Raw genomic sequence first — 22056 nt, 5'->3', positions numbered from 1 at the left:
CCCCGCCCCCCCCCATCTGTCCGTCTCCTCCAGATGTGAAGGTGGACTCCGCGTGCAGCGGTAGCGCGCTCCCCCGGGCGACGGCTCGCTAAGCCGGCCGGTACCAGGCCAGCACACTCAGGGGAAGGAGGCTGTCATCCGTCCGGAGCCATCGACCCGTCGAGCGGATAATTCGGCTTGTCGGGGATCATCGCAGAGCAAAATAGGCCGCAGTGATGTCCCAGCGAGGCGGCGGAGCCCTCGGACACGTCTGGAACCATCCTCGGATATCCTGTTGACATTGCAACATTTGGCGGTGGACCTTTTCTTCCACAAGCAGTCCTTGAAAATCCGCACCTCCCCGTTGGCTTGTCAGGGCAGAAGGAGCGCTCATTTTTAGAAGGAACAATTAGATCCCCCCCCTCCGCCCCCCCCCCCCCCCCCCCTCCGCCCTTCCTTTTTTTTCTCTTACCCTGTAAGTTTTCTTGTGAGCGAGGTAGAGCACCGAGCAATTGTTTTTCATCCTGATGGAGTAGACTGTACGCAGTCGATAACGAGCAGGTAGAAAAGAAATTAACCAGAGTTGATAAAAGCCTCCCCCCCCCCCCCCCCCCGAGTGCCATGAAGCGGCGAGCGAACGGGAGGCTTTAAGAAGGCCGCCGCTGGAAAGATGACTCACTAGACGGACGGACGGACAAGCGAGGCATGCCACTCATTGTCATTCCGAGCGGCGTGTGAGCGGGGGGGAGAGGAAAAAAAAAAGGGAGGGGGAGACAGCGAGGAGGGGAGGGGCGAGGCGACGACGGCGGGCCCTGTTTCTGCGGCCGCGCAAGTCGAACAGGTGCGAGGCAGCAAAAGAGAGCAGGTGTGCCCAACACTCCTCCTCGTCTGCTCGCCGTTTACTCTTTTATGCCACCGCCACCGCCGCCGCCATCTTCCATCATTTGGAGAGGCGATTGCCCCTTTACCTGCACTCTCTGGTGTCACGGCCCGGCTGAAACCCCCCCACACACACACGCCCCGCGATCCATCCGACACGAAAGGATTATTTTTGCTTCCGTCGCGCATCAACACCGAAATCCTTCGGATTCCTTCAGTGTGTCCCAAGCACAGCGCGACTGCGCCCGCCCAGCTAACAAGTGACACGCCGCGCAGCCCCGTGGCTCCCCCAAGGCCGACCCCCCCTTGGCTGAAGCGCTCCAAAGCCTGCAGGTCTCAGATCTCGGTGCCAGGTCTCCCCCCACCCCCCCTTTTTTTTCTCCCGCTGCAGCGCTTCTGATTACCGTCTTCATTCCTTCTGTAAGTAACAGCCTTCCTCTTCTCCTTTTGGTGTTCTTTCCACAGTGTGTGCGTGCGTGTGTGTGTTTTTTTTTGGGGGGGGGGGGTTTGCTTTCCTGCGCTTCTTCTGCTCTAGGCAGTGTTTTTGTGTGTGCATTTGATACCCGGCTCTTCAGTTGCAAGGATGGCGCTCCACCGGGGCTCGAAGGTGCTATAGCGCCCCCCTCAGAAATCTGTGTAGCCCCCGGGTAAGCCCCACCAGCATTTTATTTAGATATTCGAAAATATTATCTTTTTTTTTTTTTCTCAGCCAACTTATGCATCACTCAAGACCCCCTCCAGTCACCCGTTCAGTCGAGGCTTTGTCAACTCCACCGCCATCACGCCACAGTCGTAGAATCCTTCAGCGCAGTAGAAAAGTCACGGCACGCAACTTGGCCGCACAAGGCGACGTCATCTGGAGATGCTCGCCGCCAAGATTTTATCGTACAAGGCGACAGAAATGTGACGCGCTTAAGTCGAAAATATCACGCTCACCAAGAGATGCTGAATATTAAGCGCGTTGAAGTGTGCGGTTGGCGACAAACGGCTTTTGGCTGGAGCAACCAATCAGAGGACAGAAAATGCTGATGTCATCGAGGGGTGTCGGTTTGAAATCATTTTGAAATCTGATTGGTTCAAGAGCCTCATTCCTTCCTCTGAAGCCCCTGCCTGGAAATTAACTCATTCACTCCCAAAGACGTTTTTAAACGTCTTTTCAGATTTGGTCTTGAATTGGCTGGTACTGAATGAGTTAAATGGACATGGCGACACATAGAGGCTGAAATGGGGGGGGGGGGCCGAAATGTAACTTTTTTACCAGACGTGTGTTTGACTTAAAAAAAAAAGCATTCCTGCAATGTTTAGACCATCTGTTTGCATTCATCTTATCGGGTTCTTGAATTAGCCTTTAGCCTTCGGATTAGACCCGAGGTTAATATAGACTAATTAGCGGAATTTTTTTTTCCCCCCTCCCCGCTTCTGTGAGTATTTTTTTTTTCCACTTTTCTGTCACGGAGGATAGAGGATGAACCAGCTAATGAGAACGACTCCTGATTCCCCGACTCGTACTTTGCCGCCTCCATTTCACGCCCAAGAGCGTCGCGCATTGCTTTCGCCTCCTTTCCTCTCCCGTTGCATCTGATGCATCCCCCCCCCCCTCCCCCCCACCTCCCCATAACATTGCGTCGACCCATCTATCTCCTGGGACACATGCACATCTTTATACACTGTCACAGTCGCAGAACCTCCCCTAGCCTCCCCCACCCCCCCCCCCCCCTCCCACCCACTGTACCCGGGAGACGCTCAATCAAGATAGTCCCGTCAAACAGACCAATGAGCTGCGAATAACGGCATTACGCCGGCTTGCAGCTCGGAGCGTCACGGCGACGGAAAGGTTGGGAGGGAGAGTAAAAAAGATGCTGTGTGTGTGTGTGTGTGTGTGTGTGTGGTGTACTGTATTAGAAGGGCCCTAGAGCAGCATAAGACCTTCTTCCATCCATGGGATCGGCGTGATGGCTTGAACGAGGCCTCGCTTTGTTCTCGCTGCTGGTCAGCCCTTCACAACTGAGATTACCAAATAATACGATTACTGCAGCTGCACATTGATAACACACTGCTACCCCAACAGCTTCTGTTTTGCCAGGGATGAAACAGGGGTGGAGGTAGGGGCGGGCGGGGGTTGGGGGGGCAGGGGGTTGGTCGGCGTCAAAGATGTGATTGGCTTCACAACATGGCCTCCATGTTGCGAAATGAAGTGCAGTGATTCGCCTTCATCTCTGGTGCCAGGTTTGGATTTTTCTTTTTCTTTTTTGGGTGGGGGGCGGGGTGGGTATAGTTTGCAGCTCTATATTGTGGGAAATTCCACTGGACTGTGGAGCACTTTACACATTGTAAGTTTGGAAGAAGAGTGCAAGCAGGAAGCAGAGCGATTTTAAGCTCAGACTAGTTTTTGCTGGAGTTTATTGAATGTTAAATCCTCTTCAGTCCTGCTTTTTAGGCCTACAGAGAGTGACGACTGTCGGTTCCTTTTAGGATGTACATCTTTGGACGCAGTGTTTTCAGGGGAACTAATTAAGTGGCGATGCTCCGCCTTATTCGACTGTTGCCAGGTAGATTAGGCAGTGGGTAACAGCAGAACAATATATTTTATATATATATATATATATATATATATATATATATATATATATAATATATGTGTCATACAAATGAAAAGCGGAAATGTCAAAGACAAGTAAGCTAGCTGCCGCGCCACCGCGCGGGCAGGCTTCAACATAAAAGCCTCCTAAGTCACGTTTTGCCATCAATGTTTTATTTGGTGGGCTTGGATTTTGAAGTCGGCCTTAGCGGCGTGTTACGTTCCGAGGATGTTTGACATTTCAAAATGACATTTTTCACAGTTTTGCCATTGCAATATGCTATGTTATCAGTCTGTCTGCTGTGCATCAGCGTTTGCGAGGTCAAAGCAACGACGACCTTTTATATTAATTTTTAAAAAAATTATTTATATTTTGCTCCTTCAAATTCTGCCTAGCAACAAATGCGTGACACCGACCCTGAAAAAGACACGTGAAGCTGTTTTGCTAGTTCGGTGTTTTACGTTGAAGTAACGACTGAACTACACTTTTTTTAGTGCGATTTATAACATTGCTCTTGAGGGAGAGAAATTGGATTTGAAAAAGTATTGCCCTGGTGCGTAGTCTTACCTAAACGATTGGCGTGCCGCCTCTTTTTTGTCCTTTGCTGGATGAAAACGGCACCGCATCCATCTTGCAGTCGAGTATGCCTCACAAACGACCTTTGACCTTGCTGTCTAGTAAAAAGTGGAATTGTATCGTATTTGATAAATGCTCCTCCGGCACATCGGGAGCGGCGAAGGCGAGCAGAAAGATCTACCCCGGGGTCATGCGAAAGAAAGCGCGCGAAATCTGCCGCAGCTAATACCGCTGCTTGTTCCCCAGTGCGAGCCCCGTGAAGGCTCTCGCGCTCGCCTCTCAGCAGGACGAAACGCTTCCCTGCTGAGTTGAAGATGAGCTCCCTAAAATCCAAGTGAAAATAATACACATGGGAAGTCCTACGTCACGATGGTCTCGATTTGAAGGAGAAATATCCTGCAAAATTGGATTTACTTGTTGCACAGTTGATCCCTGCATATTCATGTTTGGGCACCTACGGCTTAGCATATTCACCATTTTTTTTGTTTTTGCCTCCCATCATTTCTATTTCGTTTGTAGCATAAAACGTCTGTTGAATGTTTATCAGAATTTAAAAAAAAAAAATTTTTTGGGGGGGGGGGGGGGTGTTATGAAATACAGAAATAAAATCATTTCAATGGGAATCAATCCAACGTGGATTTTGGCGATACGCGGGCCGGCCCGGACCTTGTCCCCTGCAAATAGCGGGGGTGCGCGGTAAAAAAATTTGTCTTTGGTTTTCTGTCGTGTCCACCCAAGTAGTGACACTCTGTGAACTTGAGCCACACTCCACCACGTCTGCAGACGCATCCATCGGCGCGGCTCGATTTATGCAAGCCGTGCAATGCTGAAGTCACAAAGCGAGACGTGACAATGTCCCTTTCTGATTTATGTCTTCATTCGTAAGCTTTTCATCATGATTTTATGGCGTCCCGTTGTTCCCGTAATTCCCACAAATCAAATCTTCGAAGGTCTCCTCGACGCCTTTCCTTCTTGTCACTTGTGAAAACAGAATTGTTTGGATGCGGCTTTGTATTGTTTGTGCCACTAATGAGCAGCTGTGCTCATTCGAGAGACGAGCGTTTGCACCTCCGCTGTTCAAAACACGATGCGAGACGAGTTTAATTTGTTCGGGGACCACACTCGTGCCTCATCACTTGGATTTCAAACAACCTATCCCCATTGAAATAAATAGAAATGCCATTAATCTGTTCCAGCCACCCTGGCAAAAATGAACAAAAAAAAACAACAACAAAAGCAGCACTCGAAAAAATATGTGGTACTTATTTTTAAAACAGAAATTAATTACATAATTCAATCGAATTTTAAAAAATGTCACTGTTTTTGTGATATTTTGCCTCAATTAAATGGCCACTCTGCTACAACCAGCTTGTCCACCTGGGGGCAATATAAGACAAAAAGAGATGGATAAACGCTACATGGGCTTCTGCATCTCAAATCTTTGCAGAAGATAAAGAGAGCAAACAAAGCTGTGCAAAATGCTAACAAGCAATGCATCAAGCTATTGATGATCCACAGAATAGCAATTGTGTTAATCCATCAAGCAGTGGATATTTCAACACAAACGGTGAAGCATCACAGGTGGACAGACAATATAACAAGACTCACAGGCATATATTCTTTATCCTTTGTGTAAAAAGAAACAAACACTAATATTACCGTATTATGCTGCCCCTCAGGGCCCGTGGTACAATCACCAGAAGGCACAGCACAATGTCCATTAAAGTCCATCTATGTATTTAAAAAAAAAAAATTGTTGTACTTTTGAGGCATGAAAATTGAGGTCGGGGTCATTTGAGGGTGCGGTGCCATCACTGTATTTTTAGCATTTTTTAGCTCAGTGACAGCTTCTCCCAGCTTTCGTCCACTTTCTAGTCCGCGTCCCATGATGCATTTTATCCAGCCCGATCTCCGTAAAGCGCACCCGGGCGGCTTTCGGGAGCTGTTGTCAAGCTGAGGCGAGCGAGCGGCACGTTTGAGCTTCCTCGCTTGCTTGCCGCCTTCAATCCTCAGGTGCTTGACCAGCTTGCACACTAAAGCTCGGCTCATCTTTGCCTAATGGAGCAAAAAATACAGCCCTATTTGCTTAGCTGTTTGTCCACTCCTGCTTGCTTTCGCCCCCGCCCCCCCCCCCCCTCGTCGTGGTTGTGGGGGAAGAGGGAGCAAGCGTTTGTGTGTTAGCGACCACGGTGATGGGGTGGGGGCGAGGGTGCACTTGAATGGATTTTTTTTTTTAATGTTCTCCCGCCTGACTTGTTTGATCGCTCATAAAGAGAAGGCCTCTCGGTTAATGGACTCATTAAGATCGAATGGTAATAAGATAAGATAAGATAAGAAAACCTTTATTAGTCTCGCAGTGGAGAAATTCCCAATTCACAGCAGCAAAGTTATGAAAGGAAGAAGTAGAACAAGAAAATATAGGAGCTGCTGGAAAGGCAGCCACTCTCGCAGCGCCATTTTGAAGTCAAAATAACAAAAATAACACAACACAACACATGAAGATAAAAGCGATGAATGCAGCGTGTGCTGAGTGCGATCGTCTTTGCGGTCGGACGCATGATCACGTTGCTCGTGTGGCGTGGGCGCGCAGAACGCCGTGTCGGCGACACTTGACAGACTATCGTTTTGTGTCATGGCAAACCTGTACGGGTCCGAGGCGTCCTCCTGACCCGCCCGCATCATCGCGGAATGATTGGAGGTCACTTGGGGTGGTTTGAGGGGGGGGGTGGGGGGCGGGCGCCGGAGTGCATGGCGAGGCAGGCAAAAGGCATTGTGGGTAACCTCGCGTGTTTGTTCACCACCACTCAAGTCTATGTGCATTTCTCAATGCTGTCCAGAGGCTTGTTTGCTTGCGTCGGCGGCGGTCGCAGCTGCTGTGTCAGACCACCGGGGTATGGCCATTTGCATAAAAATACGACGGCGAACGAGAATAGCACAAAGTGGAGTGCAGTCTTTCACCAAGGTTAAAAAAAAAAAAAAAGACACTTATGAGAAAAAAACCACATTTGTATTTGATCGTATTTTCCACCGCCCCAATGACGATTGCAGCTTGAAATTGATTAGTGGGCAAATGAAGGTGAGGTAGCTTTATTTATATTGCGCATTTCATACTCAAGGTAACTCACTGCGCTTCACATAATAAACAGCTCCCAAAGCCACCCTTTTTCACGGTTCTCAAACTTTGACTCGCCCATCTGCCTCAGACGGGGAAGCACAGCACAGCACTGTGTGGAATCTGATGGTCCCGGGAGAGGAGCTACATTGCATCATTTACATTAAAAGATACTCACAACAGAATGTTAATCAATGAACTACTTAGCTCCTCAAACAGTGACTAATAACCATTTTAGGCGATGATGTGAGGTCGGGGCAGGAGTGCAAGCAGTCAAAATGACGAGTCATTTTAAAATTCTGGTAGCCCCCCCCCCCCCCCCCCGTGTTAAAAGTACAACGTTTAGAAGCATTTGCAAACAATACACTGAAAGACATTTAAAAAGCGAAGCAAAGCAATAAAAACGAGATGACTAAAATGATGAAGCAAACGTAAAGTGACAAAATTTAAAAGCATTTTTCAATGAAAGAGTGAATGATTTTTAAATCCACAGTAAAGAAATGAGAAGGATCATTCTCTGAAATGACTCAACAAACGAACAAATGGAATTGACTTTAAAAATGCTGGAAAAGACCTTAAAAGTAGGCATGAAGGGCCCCCTTTTATTTGGATTTCAAAGTATTTCTACTCAGGGCTGACTTCACTTGATGTTGGCAGTTGATTCTGTTTGCGTACAACACAACAGCTTAATGCTGCTTCACCATGTTTGCTTTGAAGTATAGCCTCAATTAACCCCCCCCCCCTCCCCATTCCCCTCACCTGTGCGCTCAGGTGCTTCCAATTAGCAACCTCCGCGGCCAACTGGTTCGTTGCCAGGTTGCTCAATTCGCTCGCATGCAAGATTCTCCAGCCCTTGCCTTTGGATTGCCAACCGCGCCTGCCTCCGACACCTCCGGCCTCGCCATCTTTCCGGTAATCACCTTCTCCTTCTGTACCTGGCTGTGATTTCTGCCTTTGCTCTTGCTGAGTCATGTTTGCTTGTCCCCGTGGCTGTGTGGTGATGCGCCGCAATGGCAATACAGTGCAAGTGTTGCGGTTTGCACTGTTAATGTGATGTTGACTGGAGTACAGTATTTTTCTGGTTCTCTATTTTACCCCGTGACGTGTTTACTGCCACCGATTTATGTTTTCAACAGGTGGGCATGTCTTAGTTGTAGTTCTGCAAATATATATATATTTTTTTTTGCGTACAAAAGGCCTTTTGCAATTTGTTCGGTTTTTTAAAAAAATTGTTGAGGTGTCACAAAAGCAAAAAAAAAAATGTTAGCATCGAAGTGACTTGTGCTTTTTAAAATGTTTGTTTTCTTTGAGGGGGAGGAGTCAGAAACGTTGTTTGTGGTGAAGCTAACCCATGTTCTACTGAGGGGGAAAGCTAGACCTTTTTTTTTTTTTCTTCCCTGGTGAAAGCAGAGCTTATATTCTTCTATTGTCACAGAAAACAATATTTTCTTTGGGTCTTAAAAGCTCAGCTGGAATGGTCTCAAACGGGCGGTGTTATGGGAAGCTTTGCTTTGAAAACAGCTGGCAGTGAAGGAGCTTTGATATCTTGTCATAAAAAAAATCTTTGTTGGTTTAAAGGGCTTCTATACACTGGAGTGTTCACGAGACAGAAACAAAAATATATATGTATTGCCTATGTTAATTCCCAATGGGACAGCTTATAGAACTTATTTTGGAGGCTGGTCTTATACATTTAAGCAGTCGCTAGAGTATATACAGTCAGTGTTGAAGCCGGACTTCATGAAATCGACAGATTCATGCTACAATTGTGGCACGCACAGAAACAAGTTGAATGTAAAAATAGAACAAAATTAACGCATGTTCCTTTTGGGGAGATGTTTCGTTGTTGGTGACTAAAAGCACTTTTGTAACATGAAAATGTATATTTACAGACCTTCATTGCCAGCACTGACCATAAACTGGTGTAATTGAGTGATTCTTCAGAATTCAGTACTGCTCCCGATAAAATGGAAATTGGTCCTTTTGGAAAAAAAAAATGCATTTAGAAGGGACATATCATGGGAAATTGACTTTTGAATTGCTTGTACACAAATTGCTGCATTTCTGGAGTGCTTGCCCACCCATCAAGTGTGAAATTAAACAACAAAGTGAATCTAGTTATCTGCCTATTTCTGAAAATGTGTCTGAGGCAGCCATTTAGCATTTTTTCCACTTCTGGGGCTAATTTGAATAACCAAGGTCATCAAAAGGGATGAAAATGAATGAAGCATTATTTCAACAGAGTGGCAGTCTTCCTGTTGTTTTAAAAGGCGTTTTTTTTTCTCTTTCATGATGGGCTTAAGTGTAGCTGGCTCGGCGGATTTTATTTATTTTTTAATTTCAGGGTGGCACTATGAATCCAATTTACAACTCATACCCTACCGACTGTGACCAAATTACTCAATTACTGTACTTTTCAACATCCTGTCCAACCCACTTGACCTTCCTGCCTACCCTCCTAATTTCCAGCTGAACAACCTGGATCCTCTAGCTAGCTAGCTAGCTAGCTAGCTAGCTAGCAGCCTACTGACCTGCTGAGCTAGCCTGCCTACCAACCATCCCATCTTACTTACTGACATACCATCCTCCCTACCAATTTCTTTACCCTCACTAACGACAGTGTCGTGAAAAAATATTTGCCCCCTTCCAGATTTCGGTATTCTTTGCATTTATCACACACGAGGATTTCACGTCATCAAGCCAATTTTGATATCACACAGAGACAACCCAAGGAAATACAAAACGCGGGTTCTAAAGGCCAATTTCATTTCATCCAAAAAAAAACACACTAATCTACATGACTGACTAATCTGCTTCCCTACTGGCTGGCCAACAACCGGCCAACCAGCCGATTCATCGACTGACTGACCAAACAACCTACATTAGCTAGTTCTGGCTAAGTTAGCAACCAGCTTCCCACTGGTCGACTTATCTATCCACCTTACCAACTGACTGACCAGTGTACCTAACTAATTTATAACATGATTTAAAAATATATATATACAGTATATCTCTCTTTTTTTTTTTTTTTTTTTTTTTTAGATCTCATCTTATTGAATAGTGGTGATCAGTTAATTTTTCTCCTAGCCGTTACGTTTGGTGTCGTTTTATGCGTGAGACATAAACAGTCACAGTTTTGGCCGCATTTAAATAAATAAATACATAAGCAACACACTCTCCATACTGTGTTTGTACCACCTCCTAGCACATTGCGCCGGAATTTCATTGCAGCTGAGATATTGACAATAAAAGTGTGGCGGCATAAACCTTTTATGTCCTCTCAGGCTGGTAATGAAAGCAGCCACCTGAGAATTATTGTGCCATCCTTGAATAAATAAGAAGGTATTAAGTCAATTTAAGATAAGTCAGTCTGGCTCAGGCAGCATCCCTCATTAAACTATGTAATAGCTTGATATCCTTTTTTGCCTCTCCACCATTTGATTTCATTCTTCAGTCAGAATGTGTGTGCGCGATATGTATTTTTGCTGCCAAATTGCATCACCCTCTTTTTTTTTTTTTTTTTTGCCCGGCTTTGCTCAATGTTTTTGGTATTTTTGGAGCGTGAGTCAAGACGCTGCAACGGGCTCCGTCAATCACTGATATATAGCCAGTGAGTCACATCCATCTCGGCCGCCTCCGTCCAAATGGCCACGCGGCGTCGGAATACCAGCAAGCTGGATTTTGCACTTTGCCGAGTGGAGAGTTTTAATGTTCAAGCCATGAATTTTCTGACCGTGGCAGCTAGTGGAGTTTGGAAGATGGGAGTTGGGGGCGTGACGCCCGTGTCAAGACGAGTGAGCTGTCGAAGCAGTTTTAGATGGCCCCTGAATTTACACATGTGAAGAAACCCCGTCAGGGTCTTTTTTTTTTCTTTTCTTTTAATAAATCGTGTGTGCTTGTCATGTCTGATAACCACCACAAATACTGTTTGTCCAGCTGAGAGGTGAGGATGATTTGCAGACTTTTTTTTTTTTTTTCAAATTCAGAGCGAGACTGCCCGCCTGCTGCTGAGCTACGCAGGCAGAATCGGGCCAATTAAGCTTCTGCAGTTCCTCCCCCCCCCCCCCCCCCCCACCCCAAATTGTAACCACTAATGCAAAAGTCAGCACATCGTCTGTCTTATCTTGAGAGCCGCTAAGCATCGGGTATTAGCCGGCAAATTGGGTATTTGGTGTCGATTGTCGGTATTACGTAACAGGTGTTGCAACACTTCATTATACTTAAAGCCCCAAATAACTGATTCGCACTTCTTGCCTCCGGCGGAAATGAGCAGTAATTATGACCTCATAAAGGTAACAGGCAAATACTTGGATATTTTAACACCCAAGGGAATATAGGAATGAATGAATGTGTTTTTTTTTTGTTTGTTTTTACACCTCTGCAGTCGCGTAAGCCCATTTTTCACCCTTCGTTTAGCTCTGCTTTCATTCTGCGTGCAGATTACTAAATGCCTGCCTGCGCTATACAGTCGATACTTAATGGTGCTTTGCTTTATACACCTTTTTTTTTTTTTTCTTTTTAAACGGAAATAAAAAGTCGCGAGAGCATAACGTCGCCATCCAATGAAACTACGCGTGCCTTTTTGGTTTTCCGGCGCTATAAAAAAAAAAACCTTTTAACAGCAGCGCATTTCATGAATGCACAACACAAACGACACGCTTGACGGAAGCGGCAACAAACCTTCCTATGAAGATCGACGCTCTGCTTTGAGGGTTTTATCCTCTGGATCTACCTTCCCGCCTCAGCGTCTGACCCACCGACCGCCGGGATGACTGACAGAAATTCAATCGGAGTGAAATATCACTTGAGCAACTGATCGGCTAGCTTGCCTACATCGCTAGCGACCCGTTCCGCCTCCTACCACTCCCCCGATCGATCTTTTCACCTCGCATCCCTACGACTGCAGCCGTCTTATTTCCTGACCGATCAACCTACCTACCGATCGGCAACCAATCACCGTTCCTAACTACTGACCGGAAACCAACCTTCTAAAAAAAGAAAATGTCCTTTTTACATCCAGGCTAACCTAGCTAGTCCATATAAAACAGCCACCATGTTCATTCTTTTGTTTGTAGTTTTGTGTCCAACTCCTCAAAACGATGCAGATTGTAGAGGTGTTTTTTATTTTTTATTTCTTTCGCCCCTTGCATTAATTTTTTTTTCTCCCCAACACTGGCTGACGAGCTGGAGTTGTGATCGCTCACAACTTCTTTCTTGCCCGTTTACATGCTTCTCAAGGTTAACTATCGTGACCTCGACACCACGCAAGTATTATTATTATTATTATTTTTGTCCGAGGAAGAAAGTGGGGAAAAATAAAAAGCCTGCAGCCATTTCACGATGGCGCCGAAGATTCATTGTTGACTCGACCACGTCAACCTTTTTCTCTGGCGTGAACAAACGAGGGCAAAACCCAAAGCTGTCCTCCGCGCCGCTCGAAGATCACATCATCTGCTTTTTTCCAATTCCACCCGCTCGCCTCGCCACAACATAATGATTCGTTTGCAGTCGGCCGCCGGGCACTCTGGGGAGATCTCCCTGTCGACGACAATAAGCGCAGCTCGTCGTAAAGGGGTAACTTGCCTTATTGCTCAATGGATTTACATACGGCAGGTAATGGCGGTGGCCGCGGGCGGTCTTTGACTGATGGCGTGTGTCAGCTGTGTACATGCTGCCTGTGTTTTCATTTGCGCTCGCTGGCTTGCCGGGCCATCGACGCGCCGCTTGGCGGATTGCAACGTATTTGATTGGCCGACGGCGCGTCTGTGCGCGTTTATTTTGGAGCCTTTATCTAAATGCTATCTTGGCTTTTTGGTTTTCCTTTTTTTTTTTTTTTTTTACAACCCCAATGCAGCCATGACCGTCATTGCATATCCAGAGCAGTCACGTTTCCACGAAGCGCCATACAGACTGACGGACGAATTATTGTTTTCCATCAGGAAATCCCGTTTGGTTCAGTATACTAGTAGTTAGCAGTTTCTTTCTCCTGTGAAGAGTCCCCAAAAACCGATTCGATACCTCTTCGCCATGGCCCTTTCGGCGATGGAAAATCGCCGAGTTGGTAGACGGGTTGTGCGGTACTAAACGGCCCGCCGAGCGGTTGATTCAGGTGGTCTCGATTGGTCCGCACTTAACTTGAGTAACCGGGAGGTGCGAAATGGCAGCTTTCGCGGTCCACGATGAAAGATCTCATGTTGACTTTGTCGATGCAACTCTACCCGATGCCGCCGCCACGCCCCCCCGCGGCATCGGAGGTTGCTGTTCACATGGTAACCATTGGAACTAACAACCGATGCCCCCTTTAGCCCTCAAGTCCCAAAAGGTACAATTATGCAGTGTTTTCCTTTCCGATCCGGGCCACACCATTACTAATTCACACTCATTTACTTTCCCCACAATGGCTGTAATATTAAAACGCCATTGTACAATCATCCCTTTTTATCAGGAAACCAAAGTCAGAAAGATGCTAATGAGCGGATGCGCGCGTCCTCCGGGGTTTTCCCGTGAGTGGATGTAAAAGCAGAGTGGATGGGGAAAGGAGGTGTGGTGGTGGGGGGGTTGAGGTAGCGGTGTGCAGGAGAGGCGATAAGAAGCGATCGCTCAGCAGAAAAGGTGTAAACTCCTCCGGCTGTGGGCTAATCTCGCAGGCTTAGGTGCAACCGGGGCTCTCGCTCCCGGCGGCAGAGGAACTTGAATGGCAAAGTTGACTCGGAGCCTCTCTGGTCGTCTTCTGCCGGGGACCATCAACACATTGATTAGGTGGCAAGAGATGGGAAGCACCTTTTTGACCTCCTTCAGCATACAGACACAGGCAGGTGACATACGCGCAGTTGCGATGGAGGGGGAAAAAAAAAAAAATCTACTGCTCGCAATTGGTCTCGCTCTGATCTCGAGCCAAAGTCGGCGGAGGTGCCTGCGCATGCCTGCAGCTGCTGATCTGCGTGAGAGCTTTTGCGGTAAATAAAAAGCGGGGAGTTCTGGCGGCGAGACGGGTCCTAGACGAAAGAGCCAAAGTACCACCACTGTAACTCGGGTGGGGAGAGAAAGCGAAAGAGAGCAAGTCTTGGACCCTCGTTTGAAGTGGCGCCCTCATTGGCATATGATGAATAAACATGAGGGGCGTTTGCTTTATGAGCTGAGCGTGACGTGAGGCTCGTTAGCTGCAGAGCGGCGCGGTTGCTGCCGTTGTTCGTCCCTGAACCGTACCTCTCTGTAATTCCCGAATCGAGTGCTTACCTGGAATCTGCTCATTCTAAAATTTTGCTCCAGAAGGAAGCCAAACGTGGCAGACGCCACAGTTGGTCGGACACTTTTTACTTATTTTTTTTTTTTAATTTGCAAGGAAAAAAAAAAAGATGCAAGCTCTGTCTGGTGGCAAGTGACATCAACTCAGCAGCAGTTTGGCACATAGTGAACAATTCTTTGAAAAAGAAGCTTCGGATCGTTTATGGCCATGCCCAGTTGAGGTTAACTGTCAAACTAAACATACAACAAAAGAGAAACGTTATTTAAAACCGCCACATGACTTTTAACTTCGGAAAGGCTTGTTAACTTAATGCTAACGATCAACGCAAAACGCAATAGACATCTACTGAATAGCATCTGTGTTGTGGCGCTATAACCCTTATCGTAATGAAAACTTGAATACAAATGCCGGAGCAACACATGTCGACAACAGCATAATGATTATTACGGTTATGGGTTCAGTACCCAGACTGATTGCTACTTACACAATTTAGTAGTAGTGAGAAAACAAATGTAAGGACTGGCTGCATATTTAACGGCTGTACGCCACTCTTGGGCTGATGACATCACTGGCTGCAAGACACTGACGGCAAGGTATCGAATGCCAGCGGCCTTATGGGGGAGGGTCCGTTCCACAGAAATGTTTTTCTTAAGCAACCCTCTGCCACGCTTGGAGACTAGCCAGCGCTTTCACCATGAGGGGGCGAAAGAAAGTCAATGTATTGTGTAAGCGAGGGATGCGCAAGTGCCAATACCAGATATCAGTCTTGGACTGGTACCTTATTTTAAGGGATCTGTACTTGTGGAGGCAGCCAGCAATACTTAAGACACACAACCACCCCAAAACAAAGCAAGTGACACTGAATAAGTCCTCCTTGGCAGTAGTTGACGTGATACTGCAGTTATTTGACTCATCAGCCAATCATCATCTGTATCAGGAAATAAATGTCAATTATTATTTTGTTACTTGTGTTAATTGAAATTTTATACGTCAAAAGTACGACAGATATCGGTGCTTGATATCGATGAATACTAGTCATGGCATGCAAAATCCTTGGTGTCAAGTAAAATAACCTTCCTTCTTCTGTACTGCTAAAGAGTAATACTTTAATAAACAAGAAAATCCTGAAAGCTCGAGTTTTTTTTTAAAGCGCTTTGAGTATTTAACTTTGTTAATGAAAATGTATTTTTCAATTTCTAGTTTATTTCGTGAACTTGCTCCTCACACACGTCGTAATGGATGAATGCAATTAAGTCCCCTGTGAATAGCGGGGGGTCCACCATTGATGATTGATAATTTTTCATTTCTTCATCCTCGGCTGCGCCTCTCCTTGAATGCACGTCCCTGCCTTGAGCGCCCCTGCCTCCCAACTGAATGCATACCGGAGCCGCGTTTCGGTTTGAAAGCATTATAACGAATCACTAACAGCCGTTAAGTCTTCCCGAGGCGGTTCGGGGTGGAGATTAAGCGCCGTGGCTTAAAGGGAGATGGCAGGGGAGGGGCGCAAATGTTTTTGGGCCACGACAGGCATCCGACACCTCTTCCATAATAGCGGGCTAATCCTTTTTTATACAGTCTTCCCGCCACACAAACACAGCGGCGACACACGCACACACACACACACACACACACACACGCGCGCGCACGCACGCATGCATTGGCGCTCATTGAAAAGCATTCGCGCACTTCAAGGGCACACGATCATAAACACTCATCATCTTTGCACAGCTGATGAATGCACGTTTCTCAACGGGTGATCGTGAATCGAAACGGCGGGTCACGTGAATCCCGAGCCGGCCAAAAAGGAAACGCGGCGCCAAATAAATCCCATCCCTGCGCATCCGTCACCAGCGCTGGCCTCGGCCAGGAGTTATTAGTCAAAGCTGCGCTCGCGGCCCAACGCGCCAAAAGAAGACTTTGTGCCGCTGTTGCTCATCCACCAAGTGAAGTCGTTTTAAGTGATAATGACAGATGTCCCTTCACGTTTGCCGTTTGGCTGCCTTGAAATGCCGCCTGAAATGCCCGACCGCTCGTCTCGCTGAACGCCGGACCGCCCGTCCGACCGGCCTTCTACGCATCCGTGCGTTCATGTCACCATCTATTCCTCCACAAGCCCAACCATTTATGGAGCCATGTAAATATTCATATACTCTATCTATTCATCCGTGTATGCATACGTCCATCATACATCCATGTATGCAGTTATCCAGCCGTGGAACTCTGCATCCGTCGGTCTGTCCGTCATCCATCAGGCCATCAATCATCCATCATTCATCTGAGGACCTGAATATATGAAATAATTGCTGCTGGAATATAAGCGGCCCGGTGGTCCAGTGGTTAGCGCGTCGACCTTACAGTACAGAGGTTGTGGGTTCGATCCCTGTGTGGAGTTTGCACGTTCTCCCCGGGCCTGGCGTGGGTTTTCTCCGGGTACTCGACATTCCAAAAACATGCACGTCAGGCTGATTGAACACTCTAAAGTGTCCCTCGGTGTGAGTGTGAGCGCAGATGGTTGTTTGTCTCTGTGCCCTGCGATTGGCTGGCAACCGGTTCTTCAGGGTGTCCCCCGCATGCTGCCCGAAGACGGCTGGGATAGGCTCCAGCACCACGCCCCCTCCCGCGACCCTTGTGAGGATAATGCGGATCGGAAAACGGATGGATTGATGGGATATAAAGCGCAGCAAGCCAAAACGGGTCAATTTGTGGAGTGCAGTGTTAAAAATAAACGTGGTGCATCAGCATTTAGCCATTATGCTGCGTGCGAATGGAAGAAGCTGCCAACAGAGTTTTGTCTCAAGTGTGAATGCTTTCAAATCCAAGTCAATATTGATTGTTACATTCTTTTAAAACATCATTTTTAGTTTTCCAAAAATCAAGTTATTAATCAGTCACTTATTTAAATCTGCTGTTCTCATCATCCAATTTGAAAAAGGCATGACTGGGACAGCTGGGTGACGTTATTTATTTTAAAAAACTATATATTATTTTTTTCAACAAAAACAAAATGCTCAGGGCGACGACGAGGCAAAAAAAGGTTGGGGTTGCAAAATATCATCCTAGGGCCTGCAAAAGGCACCCGGGCGCCGAGTTTGAAAAGCCTCCTCTCCACTATCCCTCCGCAGAGCATCCAGCGAAGCTGGCATGCAGGCAGCTCTGTGTGATTTCACACCACAACAGGACGTGTCGGGCGTGAAACTTTTCGCCACCCCCACCCGTCTTGCTGAAAGTGGTTAGCGAGTCTGCCTGAGGTTGACGATTCGTATCTCTGCTCAGGATCACCCGTGCCCAGTTTGCATGTTCATAGGTGTGATTACAGCTTGTTGGTCTTCATGTGTCCTGTGTAGAAATTGATGGATGGATATGAAGTCTGATGCAATTCAATCTGTAAAAAAAAAATTAAAAAAAATCAGGTTTTAGCCCAAAGCATAAAATAGGAAGGGGGCATTGATTGGGAATTGATCCCCTCCGAGAACGACTGCGCTCCCGATGGCTGCGGTAAAATTGACAAACGGGCCCTTTCATGACATTTGATCACCGTTGTCGAATGGCGTTATCAACTCATTGTAGCCCGTTAGGCTGCATAAAAGATAGTAGAAGGTTTGCGCGGCAAGGTGGGCAGGGGGACACAAATGGGGAATGTTCGAAGTCATTTTTTGTCCCGCTTCGTTGTCATTATCCTCCTCATTGCGCAGGCCGATTGAAAAGGGACCAATCTCACATTCAGCTGAAGCTCTTCCACCACCTGACTGTTGCGTCATTCCCGGCGCGTTACGCTCCCCGAAAACTCTCTCCTTGCCCCTCCACCTTCTGTCTCTCTCAGGGGGCTGTCCAAAGTGTTTTGCAGTGCGATCATGCGGCGCCGAGCTTCCTTTCGCGTCCGTTTTTCTAACATCCATCCGGTCCCTCTTCATTGTTTATCTCGTGCTGTATCTCAACAACTGATTCTATCCCACCTTTTTTTTTTTGACGAATTTCTCCATTACAGATGAATTGAGCAAAAGCTGCCCCCACTCCCCTCACGGCTTTCTCCCCTACTCCAGCTTGCCTCCATTATTCCGCCACTTTTAGCGCTGTCGCAATTCTGCCGCCCGCCTTCGGTTCACACCTGCTTGCGAATGGGAGTCTCCGGACTGCGGGAAGCATCCGGGCGTAACGGGCTAAATTGGACCGACGCACGCATGAGAGAGTATTGAGTTAATGGACAACTTAGCGCACTTGATCGTTATAGCCGCTAGCGTCATTAAGGCCGTCGCCCCGCGCCGTCAGATATTTGACCTTCCAACTGAAAAGTCACAGTTCTTTGGGCGCAGTGATGCCATCTGTTAATCAAATACAAAATGTAGTTTCAGTCCTGCCGCCCTGCCGTATTGTGCTTTATTTTTATTTTTTTACATCTTGACCGATTCTTTCTTATCGTCGTTTATAAGGCAGATTATTCAATGTGAAGATCAGACCACGTCCAAGTGGCATCCAACTCTCTGAAACCTTTTATTATTTTTAAGTCATCTTATTGGACAGCGCAACAGCGGAGGGGGCGCACGCAAACGTTCGGGGGGTGATCCCGGGCCACCATGTCAAGACTCGAATGCCTGACGACTGTGTCACATTAAAAGGAATGAAAGGAACTGCTTTGATTAGTTATGATTGAGGTCATCTGTGACGACCCCCACGGCAGCGCAGCCTGCCTTCTCGTAGTTTCGCGATTGCCTGCGAAATTACAAAAAAATGCATCGGGCAGGATTTGCACAGGTCATGAAAATAGGAACCCGTAATTCCGCCCTGTGCCCGCCACACGTCTGCCTCTGTGCTCTTACGTTAGACGTTTGTATCCTTGTTGAATTTGGACGTTCGCCCCAAGATTCCTCCCACATGCTGTAAATGTTCGGTTGATTTTAGACTCTGCTGTTCATAAAACTGAATGTTGAACCGGCCCGTTGGGCAAAGACAAAGTGGGATAGTTCCCAGCAGTCTTGAAATTCAGCACCACGACCATGCTGATGATTAGAATGTTGAAGGGCGATGGAGGCTTTTTAACTTCCTTAATAAACGGATCCAAGCCATAAACGCGCTTTCTCCACAATGTCGAGACGCGTGTGTTAATACTTCTGCCCAGTTTTTATTTTATTTTATTAAATTTTTCTCAGCGGCATGCACTGCATGGCCAGCCTGCCGTCATTTGCGCAGCCCTGCATTTGTGTCTTATGACGGTGGGGAAGAATATCCTCGCGTCAGCACATCCAGGACACGTTTGCGTGTGCACGCATGTCTCCCGGCCTTAAGGGAGGGAAAAAGGGAACTGCAGATGGGGAGAGAGGGAGAGAGAGAGAGACAACGGCGGGCTGAGCGAGCGTCAGAGTTGCTGGTGAGAGAAGCGGTGCGTTAAATGTGATATGACAGCGATGTACATATCATATTCCGTTGTCATCGCAATGCGTCGACGCGCAAATGTCCACCCTCGCATGGATCCAGTCAGTCAAGGCAATTACGCTGCTCTGTGGCTTTATTGCACCGATAAAGGCCAGTGCCAAGCAGAGGTGCGCTCGGGGTTTTGGTTGCCATGGCGATGGCGATCCAAACACCAGGGATGGGAAGCAGTGGTGTTTTTATTTTTTATTTTTTAATGACAAAAATTGTACAGTGGATTACAGTAGGTTTCATTGTTGTTAACTCATTCACTACCAAAGACGTTTTTAGACGTCTTTTCAGACTTGGTCTAGAATTGGCTGGTACTGAATGAGTTAATCACTGGCGGGGGGAGGGGGGGGGCTTTCTCGCAACTGATAAATGTTTAATCTGTTTATTATATTTGTAACTAGTGTTGCCAATGTTTTAGATTTTGTGTGTGTGCGGCTCGGTGTCCGCGTGGTTAGCGAGTCAACCTCACAGTGCAGAGGTATCGGGTTCCATTCCAGCTCCTCCCTGTGTGGAGTTTGCATGTTCTCCCGGTGCCTGCGTGGGTTTTCTCCGGATACTCCCCTTTCCTCCCACATTCCAAAAACATGCACGGCAGGCTGATTGACCACTCTAAATTGTCCCTAAGTGCGAGCGTGAGTGCGGATGGTTGTTCGTCTCTGCTTGCCCTGCGATTGGCTGGCAACCGGTTCAGGGTGTCCCCCGCCTACTGCCCGAAGACAGCTGGGATAGGCTCCAGCACACCCCCGCAACCATTGTGAGGATAAAGCGGATCAGAAACTGGATGGACGCAAAAGGTTTGATAACCTCAATTTGAGCACATGCTACTGCTGAAATGCTGCATCAGCTCAATCCCATCTAACATCCGGGTATCAGCGTCATGCTAGTGCTTGTGCGCACGCCCGCCGCCGTGTGTCGTGAGCCACTGTGACAGACGCACGACTAGTCACGCCGCAAAAAAAGGGCACGCCGCCAGAGGTGCTGATGGCTGTCATGTTAATACGCCGCTGTGGCTGCCCAGGCCTGCTTCTTCCCAGCGCGCAGACGGACGCGTCATTTAATTACAACATGCGGCGGCTCACATGCGCAAGCATTTTAATGAACAAAGAGATCTGACAGGATCGTAACTCGGATGTGAATTTTTTTTTTCTTTCCATAGTGGTCTTTTTTTTTTTGCGTTAGCTTCACTTTTGTTTGACATCAATGGCAATATATTTAAACCAAAAACCTTTTTTAACAGGTAAACTAGTGTTTCTTCTGAATCTAAAACTCCATATTGATCCAATTTAAGTTCCCCCAATAGGTGCCTCACGCAGTCTGCCATTGAGTTAAATAAGGGGGGCAGTTCAATAAATAAACACCCACACCACCTGCTATGTCAGGACAAGTGCTAATTGATTTGAAATGATTTAAACTCAAATAAAAATCAAGACAAAAAACGGGCAAATATCTTCGTCCCCCGGTGCTCTTTGGAGGTGAGCAAACACCCACTATTTGAAAATGATATTTGGCTTTGTCCATTATAAAAATGCAATTGTCACTTCAATAAAGGCCTCCTGCCGTAAACACCAACGCGGCGACAAGACATTTCGTACCGTCCACAGTTTGAATAAAGAAATATGAACACGATACGATCGAGATCCGAATGGCAACGGGTGAATGCTCGTTTATTGTACATTCTTTCATCTAATGGAAGAGCCTTTCATGATTCTGTCTGCCACTTCGCGTCGCTGACATTGATCGATGGACAAATGTACGTTCGAAATGAATAAATGATACATTTCCGACAAATGAAGTGAAATTGGCCCATTTCTGGCGGCGGCGCCCGGTGATCTCTCACGGGCACCCTGGTTGGCAAAAAGTGGGCTGCAACATTTAAAATGGTTGCAAAAAAAAGATTATTTTTTTTTTTTACCAACTGTGCTGATAAACTAATCGACGCACACTCCCCTGCAGGTAAAGAAATCGTGGGTGGGGAGGGGGGTGTGGCTGGCCACTTTAGGGGGAAGTGAGGTATGTATATATAATTCATTGTTGTTATAAGAATGAATTCGTAAGCCTAAAAGTCCTCACCCGAATAAATCCTTCATGACTAATAGACGCCTTTAGTACTCGGCGGGAGTTGCGGAACGAAATGCCCTCCGCTCACTCGATGCGTAATCATGATATTTTATTTCATCCATTCATCAAGCATTTGTACCAATGAAGGCCTCGCACATAGTTGAAAAATGACAACTGCTTCTCGCACTCCTGGTGGAATAAATAAACGCCCC

General features: G+C 46.9%; 1 protein-coding gene across 2 annotated transcripts in view; it reads left to right on the top strand.

Moving 5' to 3' along the window:
* The window catches only part of grik5 (glutamate receptor, ionotropic, kainate 5), a 107779-nt gene that overhangs the window by 6424 nt on the left and 79299 nt on the right, over positions 1 to 22056 (top strand). For both annotated transcript variants that reach the window (XM_086113255.1, XM_086113256.1), the window contains exon 2: positions 34 to 1278. The gene's annotated coding sequence lies outside the window, so the exon portion shown is untranslated. The remainder of the gene's footprint in view (positions 1 to 33; positions 1279 to 22056) is intronic.

Source organism: Hippocampus guttulatus, chromosome 6, assembly GCF_054856545.1.
Source record: "Hippocampus guttulatus isolate MCC_2025c chromosome 6, RoL_Hgut_1.0, whole genome shotgun sequence".
NCBI lineage: Eukaryota > Metazoa > Chordata > Actinopteri > Syngnathiformes > Syngnathidae > Hippocampus > Hippocampus guttulatus.
The sequence above is the reverse complement of the archived record's forward strand: the minus strand, read 5'-3'. Positions and strand labels throughout refer to the sequence as shown.